This window comes from Camellia sinensis, chromosome 10 (genome assembly GCF_055761805.1).
Source record: "Camellia sinensis isolate YWXY chromosome 10, ASM5576180v1, whole genome shotgun sequence".
NCBI lineage: Eukaryota > Viridiplantae > Streptophyta > Magnoliopsida > Ericales > Theaceae > Camellia > Camellia sinensis.
In genome coordinates this window covers 89,864,789-89,875,208 of record NC_138970.1, presented here as the reverse complement: position 1 = coordinate 89,875,208, position 10,420 = coordinate 89,864,789, and the positions used below count along the sequence as shown (strand labels likewise).

General features: G+C 35.4%; 1 long non-coding RNA gene across 1 annotated transcript; it reads right to left on the bottom strand.

Moving 5' to 3' along the window:
- Positions 1-1,759: 1,759 nt before the first annotated feature.
- Positions 1,760-3,077, bottom strand: LOC114298846 (uncharacterized). The gene is made up of 3 exons (XR_014343320.1): positions 2,729-3,077; positions 1,931-2,222; positions 1,760-1,851 (listed from the first exon to the last, which is right to left on the bottom strand). It is a non-coding gene; the product is annotated as an uncharacterized LOC114298846 (long non-coding RNA).
- Positions 3,078-10,420: the final 7,343 nt, after the last annotated feature.

Genomic DNA, 10,420 nt, shown 5'->3' with positions numbered 1-10,420 from the left:
CTACTTTATATTGCTGTGAAATAAAATCACAAACAAGTAATAGCCAATATGAATGATTACAAAATTATCGACGCAAAATATACCCATCATTATAACTTCCAAAATGAAATTCTAGGCTTATAATTATAAATCTCTGCCAATTAATTCTATTTCTACTCATGAAGAGACTAAAAAAAACTCCTTCGTTCACCCACCAAAGACTTCCAAAGTGTGATACATTTTATTCTTGCGTCAAAATTTCAACATATTCAAAATCATTCTATTCCTCACATTTCCAATGCTCCACAACACATGATCCCTCACCATTTTCTACATTCTATTGTTTTTACCTTGTTAGTTCTGCTTCTTCTTGTTCGTGTTCTTCTCCTTTTTTTGAAAGGTGAACCTACATTTAATAAGAATAAGTATTTTAATTAATAAGGTCTTGTATTGTCAAAAAGGCTTTGATTAAATGATTGCTTACCTCTTGGGATGAAAAAGTATGAGATTGTTGTTGATGTGGCATTGGCCGAATAGTGGGATGACTACTAAGTGAATCCACAACCTATCATTCAATAAGAGGCTTAAGTTGTATAGTAGATCTAGGAAATTTAAAGTAATAAATAGTAAAAATAATGCAATGGATATGAGGGTGCAACAGCTGGTGCAGTGGGCATGCCTATAACTTGCACTTGAAATTCCAAAAACTCAATTTGTGACTGAAAATCTATGCATACAACCTGAATTCGTTTCTCCATTACGTCATTCATTTTCGATTCTAACTGCATTTGATGCCGTTGAAGTTGCTCTTCAACTTGCTCTTGAACTTGAGTTTGGAAGATACGATTATGCTCTTGTCACTGCCTATATCTACCTCCAAAAACATCAGTGGGGGACGGTCCCAATCCAAACGTCCGAACACGGCCAAGTCGCTCCGGGCCCATAACTTATGTAAAGATCTGCTCATTTAATGCAACAAGGTCACTAGAAGATCCCTTTACGTGCTCTGTTAGCTCATTCATTTGAGTTTGCAATTTTGAATTCAATAATTAGCCTTCAATATAATTCATATTATAAAGTACTATCACATACCATAACCTCATTAACTAAATCACTATTTGACTTCCCATCTTTTATGTATGCGGCCATCTACACCTGTGGCCGACTAGCAGGAACCCCATTGTTATTTTCTGTCTTCTGTAAATAAAAGACAGATAAAACAAAACATTAGAGTGAAATCAAAGAAAAATTCTAAGAATGACAAGGTACATAGAATAGAACAAGGTACAAGTAGGTGGTAGGGATTTTACTAATTTCATATTCCTTGCCATCTTCCATAGTTTCTCAATAGCAACCAAGCACAGGGTAAATATAATAATTAGTCACAGTTTCTCCTAAATTCATGTATGGTTCATCTCCGAGATTCTAAGCTAGTTTAATAGGCCATTAATTTGGTGCAAACAACCAGATAAATAATTTGAATTCAAACCCATAACAGCAAGGCTCAATCTTATTTTATTTTAGTTTGAGGCTTTGAGCACACACAAAGCTAAAGTCAGTCAATCAATCCTATAACAAAAACTCAAAATAAAATAAACCCCATTATATCGGATACTTTATTTTGATGAACGCTGAAAGAAAACTAACAAGATACATTGCAAAACTTGCTTTTTCAAACTACATGAAATTTTTATGGATTTTCAATCCCAAGATGGCAAAGTGTATAAGCAATTTAGAAAAGAAAATAAAAGACTTTTAATTGATGTGAGAGAATAATTATACCTCCACTCGAACTACTGAGAAAGGCTTTCGGCCTGTTCTATGATGTAATGTCTTCTTCTTTCGGATTTTTCTATTCTTCTTGCTTGATTTCTGTCAAATATGGAATTTATTTAAGATATTATAAAAAATTATCATATATAAACATTTTTTCACATAAATAAAATTGTACCGATGCACTCTGAGTGCCCCAATAGTAGACCAAGGCCATCCACTGATCCTTATGCACTCTATCCGATCAATGAGCCAACCTTTTTGCATCATTCTTGAAGGGTTTGTATCCCACTTTTTTCACTCTACTTTTCCAATCTCTCAATTTCTTCCCAGATGAAGCCATTATTGTTCTCTTCATGGATTCATCTGCATTCATATGAGCCTGCATTACAATTATACACGCTTGTAAAGATGATGCTTTCGAGCCCTTATGGTTACAGCTATGGAAGATATACTTGCCAATGCATCTCCTGCATCTGATAATATTGCAGGTATTGAAATTAGTTTTCTGTTTTTTTGGTTAGTAGGTATGGAAATTAGAAATCAAGATTTACTTTTATATTTGAATTAAGTAGGCTTCTACTAACTGTTGAAGTACTTTATCTTCATCAGTTGGCGTGGATCAAGTTACGTTTTGGATTCAGGTCATCAGCTGAGAAATGATAATGTTCTTAAATAGAACAAAATGTTGTATAATTCTAGAAACTTAACGAAAACATGAGGAACATAAAACAGGATGTGCATATATAAAAAAATATGAGAAACATAAAGAGGTGATACACTTCATGATAGTTAAAAATGAAAAATTAAAAAAGCAAAGGCAAACCTTTTATTTATTAAGAAAAATAAAGCTGTTAAAAATGGATTTCATTAGTCAATTTAAATTTTCACCTTACTAATATTATATGTGGAACTAACCTCATTACTTTTGTAATTGTGAAAATAAAGCAAAAATTTTCACCTTATCCATATTTACCTTTATCTCCCTCCATATGTTATCTTTGTTTTGTTGTGGGACATAATGCCAAGTCGTAAAAGTGAGTGGTGCAAAACTCCCATCTCGTGCCAAAACACCCAAATGTGAAGCAAGGGATGTGTATCCTTTAACTACTTGATTCAACTCATTTGCAACAACATTTAAAACACCATCTTCACTGGTACCCCATGGACCATGCACATATGTGGGACCCCTCGTCTTCTTTTGTGTGGCTTGACTTGAGTTAGGACCTATAAAACAAAGCTGAATTAATAATCCATCAGAAATAGAGCTGGATTAATAATCCATCAAAAAGAACCATGTGTCCAAATCACATAGATGGCAAACAGAACTCAAGTTTTTGCAACTACAGCCACAGCAACAAAAGCCAATAAAGGTCAAATTAACGATGATTGAATAAAAACAATAGTTCTATGCACTCAAAAATCAGGTAATTCGCACAAAAAATGGCCTCTTAAAGTTTATGCATACCAGCTGAAACTGAGTCATGTGATGTACTACTGCTATGTGACGTGGTAGAAAGACTACTTAGTGGATGCCATGATGTTAATGGATCAGGTATGACTCTCATCTTGAGTGTGGCCTGAGGCTCATCTGAACTACAACTACTAGAGCTTGATTGCTCACTCTCACTAGAAGAACTGCTAGAGCTAGAACTCATAGATAATCTATAAAGAAACTACAAACATAAGAGTAAGGACTATGAATAGAGTTTACCTTCTTAAATGACTACAATCCATGCAATGCAAGATGATAAATCTATACATTTAAATATAATGCAAAATATAAAATGACAATGCAAAACAAAATCAGAGCACGTAGTCTAATAATGGCCACTTAAAGAAAAGATTACAAAGCAAAGATTTTATTAACATGAATACCCGTACAAAAAACACAAATGTAAAAATGAATATGAGTTTCTGTTAATGTTTCTGATAGTTGCTTCTCTAAAGTGACTGTAGATGAAGTTGAAGTTTAATTTGGCATATAGCTCTAGGTTAAAACATTTTTATGCTTAATTTTGGTTGGAAGCCAAATCTAGCTAGTTTTTAAACCTGTTGTTACCTGTGTGATATTAGTGTTAGGCAGCTAAAGTTGTGATTCTCAATCCATATTGGATCTTAGATTTGGGAAGGGATTTGCGAAAATTAAAGTGAACAAATTTAAGCTTTTATGAGCATTAGCATTCTACTTAATTCTATAACATATTTTTTTTTGTTTTTGTTTCAAATACTTGTTAAGTGAAATTGCTTTGTCCATTGAGGTCTGTCAAACAAATAAGTGAAATGAAATGGTGGTCTCGCCCAATTCCCTAATTTGTATTCAACCAAACACAACCTAATTTTAGGGAGCAAAGTCAAACAATCCGCAATAAATAATAATTTCACTTAAATTGTAATTCAAAAATAGACGTTGAGAAGAACCCTATGATCAGACCACATCAACTAAGATTAGTGAATTCCACAATTCCAAACAGAATCAACTAATCACACATGAATTCACAAAAATCAAAATCTATAACCACATCGATGACAAATTGAACACAATATAAACATAGATGAAATCACTGAGAGCAATTAATGAAAGCACAATCTAGATCTCATAGTGCAGAGCAACACATCAGTGAAAAACAATTACTGAAACAAAGATGAAATCACAGAGATCAATTTCTCAAAATACTGATTCAACATTTTTCAAAACACTGATCCAGAGCACAGAAGAAACAAAGATAAATCACAAACAGAACAACTAACCTATGATCGAAGAAGACGAAGAGTTCCAAATCCACAGAGATAAATCACAGAGTTGTGCTCAAAATCGAACTTTGAAATTGTAATCCTGAGATGAATCATCGAACTAAAGAAGAATCGAGAAAGAGAACTTCATATTGATTTGATCCTTTGAGAGAAAGAGAGCCCAATAGAGTGAGTGAGAGATTTGAGTAAGTGAGAAACAGACCGCGGTGCTCAAAATAGGGTTATCAAAATAAAGGTTTGGAGAGACAAAATAGGGTGTGAAGAGAGGCAGGATTTGGAGGCGTTTTCAAACGTCTTCTATTCACAAAACGGTATTGTTTTAATTAATAACAAATGTGACGTTTAAAAAATGCCGTTAATTATTAGAAAAAGTGACGTTTAATAAAATTTGTTAATTAAACGCCGTTAAATCCCCGATTTCCTGTAGTGTTTTCATCATCTTTTACATTTTCCTTTATAAATTTGTACTAAAATCTGTGACCCAAATACAACCTTAATAGCTTTCACCTAATAAACATTTTGGAAACAAACTTAGCCCTCCACACCCCATATTTATCCAATTTCTTTCTGTGATAGGCTGGCTTATGTGTTCCTGCTTCCTAGACAAGGACCTCAAAATTACACCCACATTTATCTGATTTCTTCTTGTTTATGTGATATGCTCATATGTTTGTTCCTACTTTCTAGACACTACCTCGAAATTATGCTAGGGCAGCAGGAAAGTCTCCATTGAAGTTCAAAGTAGTTTATTGTAAATCCATTGTATGGTATGGTACAATAGTTCATTGGAACATCAGTGGTTGAAATCCAGGAAGTTATGAAGAAATTTGTTATATCTTTTCTCGCCTTATTGGAAACTTCCCTTCAGCTTCCTTGTATATGAAAAAGACCTTCAACTTGAGCACTGAACATGAAAGAGGGGTCACTTTTTTTATTTTTTAATTTTTGATAACCGGGGTATTTGCGCCAGCTTATGCACACCTCGATTAATTTCGAGGGACCACCACTTATTTGCGGAGGCCTTTTTTAAAGCTAGGGAAAACTGTGGGCGCCGTGTCTTTTTCAAGTCTAAGGCCTGTTTCCCACACTAACTTGCTTTGACCAACAAAGAGTCGCTACTTAATTTTTAAAAGGCGAATTAAGAAATCTTTAACAATGAAAACTATGTTAAGTACCAGTCCATCACAACGAAGAAAATTCCAGGTTTAGGAGCTTAGGTATAAAAAGGGAAAGTCATTGAATGATAGCACCCCATTTTTCCAAATCCGAAGATTGACCTCTAATAACTTTTTATTTTATGATTTTAGTGGTTAATTATTCATACAAATTCATTTTAAGCCTTAAAACCCTTAACTAACCTAAAACTATGTGATTTGAATAAAGAATGAATATCTCTTATTTTAGATTGAAAGAACAATGCTATTTTTTTTCAAGAATGAAGGTTTTCGAATGAAAAGAGTATTTTTTATAACTTATGGCAATGAACCAGACTAATACAACAAAAACATTGAAAGCATACAATTTTTCATAGAGAGTATTTAACTTGGATTATTTAAAAGATAATGCAACAAGGACACACTTATGATAGAGAGGTTAGGAAGACTTACCTGGATGCCCACTTTCAGCGCCTTACATGCATTACGTAAAATAAATATGACCAATATATACAACTACACATACAAATATTATTCTAAACCCGGTTTGAGGCTACTAAATGATGAATACGCATAAAAGAGCAAATAAAAAATTAAAATTAGGAAAAATACAGAATATCTACATGATTCAAACTGAGCTTAATGTATGGATATTACATGATTTCTACATGATTATTCTACCGTAAACATGATGTTTTGAATAGAATAAGAAAAGCATGCAAAACAGGAGAAGAACATGATGAAATGCGCAAACTACATGATAAAATGATGAAGGGATACTACAACTATGATTAACTACTAAATTAAAGACCGAAAGAGGTACTGGAAGTAGAAAAGAAAGTGAAATTACCTGTTGGTTTGATTAAATCGAAGGCATGCGAAGAAAAATGCAAAGAAACTTAAGTTTCTTTCTTGCAAGTCTCTCTCAAGCAAAGGTTCCGAGCTAGAGTTCAAGTTGTTTAGTCCTTAAGATGTTTTTAAGTGTTTGGAGTTGCTGTGGGTGGGCTATTTTCGGAGTTAAGGCAAGGAGGGAGGAGCAAGGGTATTTTTGCTCTCAAATGCTCAAAAAGCTCTTACATTGTTAGCCCTTTGAAAGAGAGGAGGAGAGGCCTTATTTATAGGCTTGAGGAGGTGTGAGGGGCAAGCTAGGGCAACCCCCATTGCTTCCTCTACCGACTTCCACTGAAAATGCACCAAGATTAAGTTACCAAAAATAACTCTGTCACGCTTGGATATGCGCACACACAACTAATATGCGCACTCATAACTAATGTGCACACACATATTTTGCCTTGGTACACGTGTCATGCATGTATGCACAAGTGTGGGGTCTTATGCCCTTGGCTTGCTTATGGCCCAAGTAAGCCCGAATTGCCTTTTGATCAATGTTTTTGATGGTCACTAATTTTGGAAAATATATTTGATCAAAGCACAATCGGACCGCTTTCTCTTTCTTGGGGTTAAAAAGTTAGTTTTTGGCTAAAAACAGGTCTAGGGGTAAAATGGTTATTTTCCTAAAAAGGTAATTTTTGGCAAAAACGGGTTTATACAACAACTCCAAATAACTTTAAATATTCCAAAGATGAAGTAATTATCATATCATTATTGGGAGGCTTTCAAACACCCAAAATCTTAGGGTTAGTAAAAAATGGGTGTCTACAGTTGTCCCTCTTTAACAGAACTCATGTAATCATGAAGTGATGTGGAGTGAATGTCAAAGATCCGAGACCATTCCAGTTGACATGACCCTAAGGCTTAAAGTGGTACCAAACATTCATGCAAGTTATTGAACCTACATGTTGCCTACATATCCTTGATGCAAGAAATTAGATTAGTGTAATTTGGGGCGGTTGTGCAATAATTCATACGTGAGTGAATAAGTGTGTGCAACAAGCACTCAAACATTCATTCAAGCATGCAATCTAAAAATAGGAGAGCAAGCAATACCTGCCATACTCACCTTGTTGTGCCAAATCTTATGCCAAGTTGCGTTCCATTCCTTTCCAAGTTGTGTCAATCATGAAAATTTTTCCAAAAAAATCCATTCCAAACAATAATACATACTGTAATGTCATTGGAATGATGCCATTATGATGCCAATGTATGCCATTCCATGTGCTCGTGTTAGACGAGGTTTGGGGATTTATTGGATGCCTTTTCCATGCCCATGTTAGACGAGGCATGGGGGTTTTATTGGATGCCATTCCATGCTCGTATTGACGAGGCATGGGGGTTTTATTGGATGCCATTCCATGCTCCTATTAACAAGGCTTTGGGGTTTATTGAATGTCATTTCATGCTCACATCGACGAGACATGGGGGTTTATTGGATTCCATTCCATGCTCGTATCGATGAGATACGGGGGTTTACTGAATATCATTCCATGCTCGTATCGATGAGGCAATGGGGTTTATTGGGTGTCTTTCCATGGTCATATTGACAAGACATGAGGGTTTATTGGGTGTTTGTTCCCATGCTTGTATCGACGATGCATGGGGGTTTATTGGGTGCATTTCCATGCTTGTATCGACAAGACATATAGGTTTATTGGGTGCCTTTTTATGCTCGCATCGATGAGACATGGGGGGTTTAGAGAAAAACTAGAGAGGGAGATTGAAGAAATTTGGTAAAGTTACTTTTTAGAGAGAGAGAGAGAGATCAAAAAGTGAAAGAAAAGATCTTTCTCCTATACTGATATACACATAGACCGCTCGAGTGACCAAAATACTGCTCGAGTGTCAGACAAAAGGAACTGCTTGAGTGAACAAATCATAACTCAAGTGCACAATGACCCCCTTCCAATAGTTCAAATCTGCAAAGATATCGCTCGAGCGAAAAAAGACCGCTTGAGCGTCAGACACAAAATACCGCTCGAGCGACCAACCCATGGCTCGAACGAAGAACACCTCACTCCTATAAGTTTAGACTGCAAACACAGATACTAGAAGGAGCCAAATACCACTATTGCTCAGGCGAACCTGAAGAGAAACAAATAGAAATTCTTTTGACAAACTGACTCCCAAACTGTTCAAAACACAACTAACAACTCTAATAAGCTAATCTCGATTAACAACCAATGTCACGACCCAAACCCACCCCTATAGGTTTAGCATCGTAATCGGCCAGTAATCCTGGGATTACCGAAGGCCTCTGAGACAGATTAACATAATATTAGGGGCTAGCAGAAGCAAATAACAAATATACAACGTCCATTGAGCCGTGCAGGCTTATATGAGACACAAAATTTTTAAAATTTTTATATACATATATACACATCATCCTTACGTCATTATATATATACAGATTGGACAAAAAGGAACTTAGCCCTATTTACTAAATACACAGGACTTGTTCAACCAAACACAAAAACAAAACTTCAACTTTAAATCACATAGCCATAGTCACTTGACATATTCGGAACCTCCACGGGAGGCACATAGGTTGGCTGACAAAAATAGATTCCAGGCAGATGCCTGTAAGCCTGGTCACACGCCTGATCACCAACATACATAAATAATGCAGTAAGCTAGAGCCTAGTGAATAATAACAGAGTAAAGGGTTTCAATGAATGATGTCCATACCAGATTCAAGAATCACAATTCAAATTCATAAACAGATTCATATTCATATTCTTGTTCAAATCAAATACAGAAATCAAAGTTCATGCTTAATCATACGTGGTACATCCATTAGTGCTAACAGAACAGATACAAAACAGATGCAGAACATATGGTGGTTATGAACAACCAATTCCATAAAGGAACCTCCGGATCCGGGTAACAGAGAATAAACATGCTGAGCACCATGATGGAGCCTCCAATACGGGTAATAAGTCCCATAATGGGACCTCCGATACCGGGTAACAGCTAACATAGCTCACATGATGCCAAGGATGCCACGAACACACGCCAGAAATTAGACAATCATTCATTGTGCAGAACATAACATTTCAGAAAACAAATCTTATTTCATCATATGGAAAATAAATAAAGTCGAACATAGATTTACTATGTTATTACTCACAGTGTTCTTGTGCTTGATTCGTCCTTGCATTTGACCCTACATAATTCATAACACATTTGGTCATATAACAATTCATTCCATTCTTTAACTTGTTTAACATTCTTAGGCTCCTTTAATGTTCTTTAATTCATCTGCAATGTTTAATGCATGCCTAAGAGTGCTTTGAAATGAAAGAGAACGGAAAACGAAGCATAAAATATCTTTTTAAAATTTTTGAAACAGGGCCCTCCGCTCGAGCGTAGCTTCCGTCGCTCGAGCAGACCCCTTTGGTCTACAAAAGTACTGGTTGCTCGCAAATTACGCTCAAGCGAGACTTTTGACGCTTGAGCGAGGAGTCTAGTAAAACAGGGTACGCTCGAACGAGACTCTCTACGCTCAAGCGGACATGACGAATTTTGGGTTTTTCTAGATTATGTTTGAGCTTCAAAACTTGGTTCCAACTAATGTAATTAATATCATAAGACTCATATTTCCACCATATAACTTTTAACATGAATATAAGGGCCAATTTTACAAGATTTGAATCTCAAATTTACATAAATCTATCTCATAAACTCGAATCATATCAAACTCACTTCATAACTTCAAAACCCATGCAAATTAATTTCTATGTCATTTTGAAATATATAGACATGTGAAATATATGCTTCATTTTCAACTTGAATAGTACAATTGATGATCAATCTTCATGAAATTCAACATTATCATGCTCGCGTGTGCCAAATAACCTTCAATT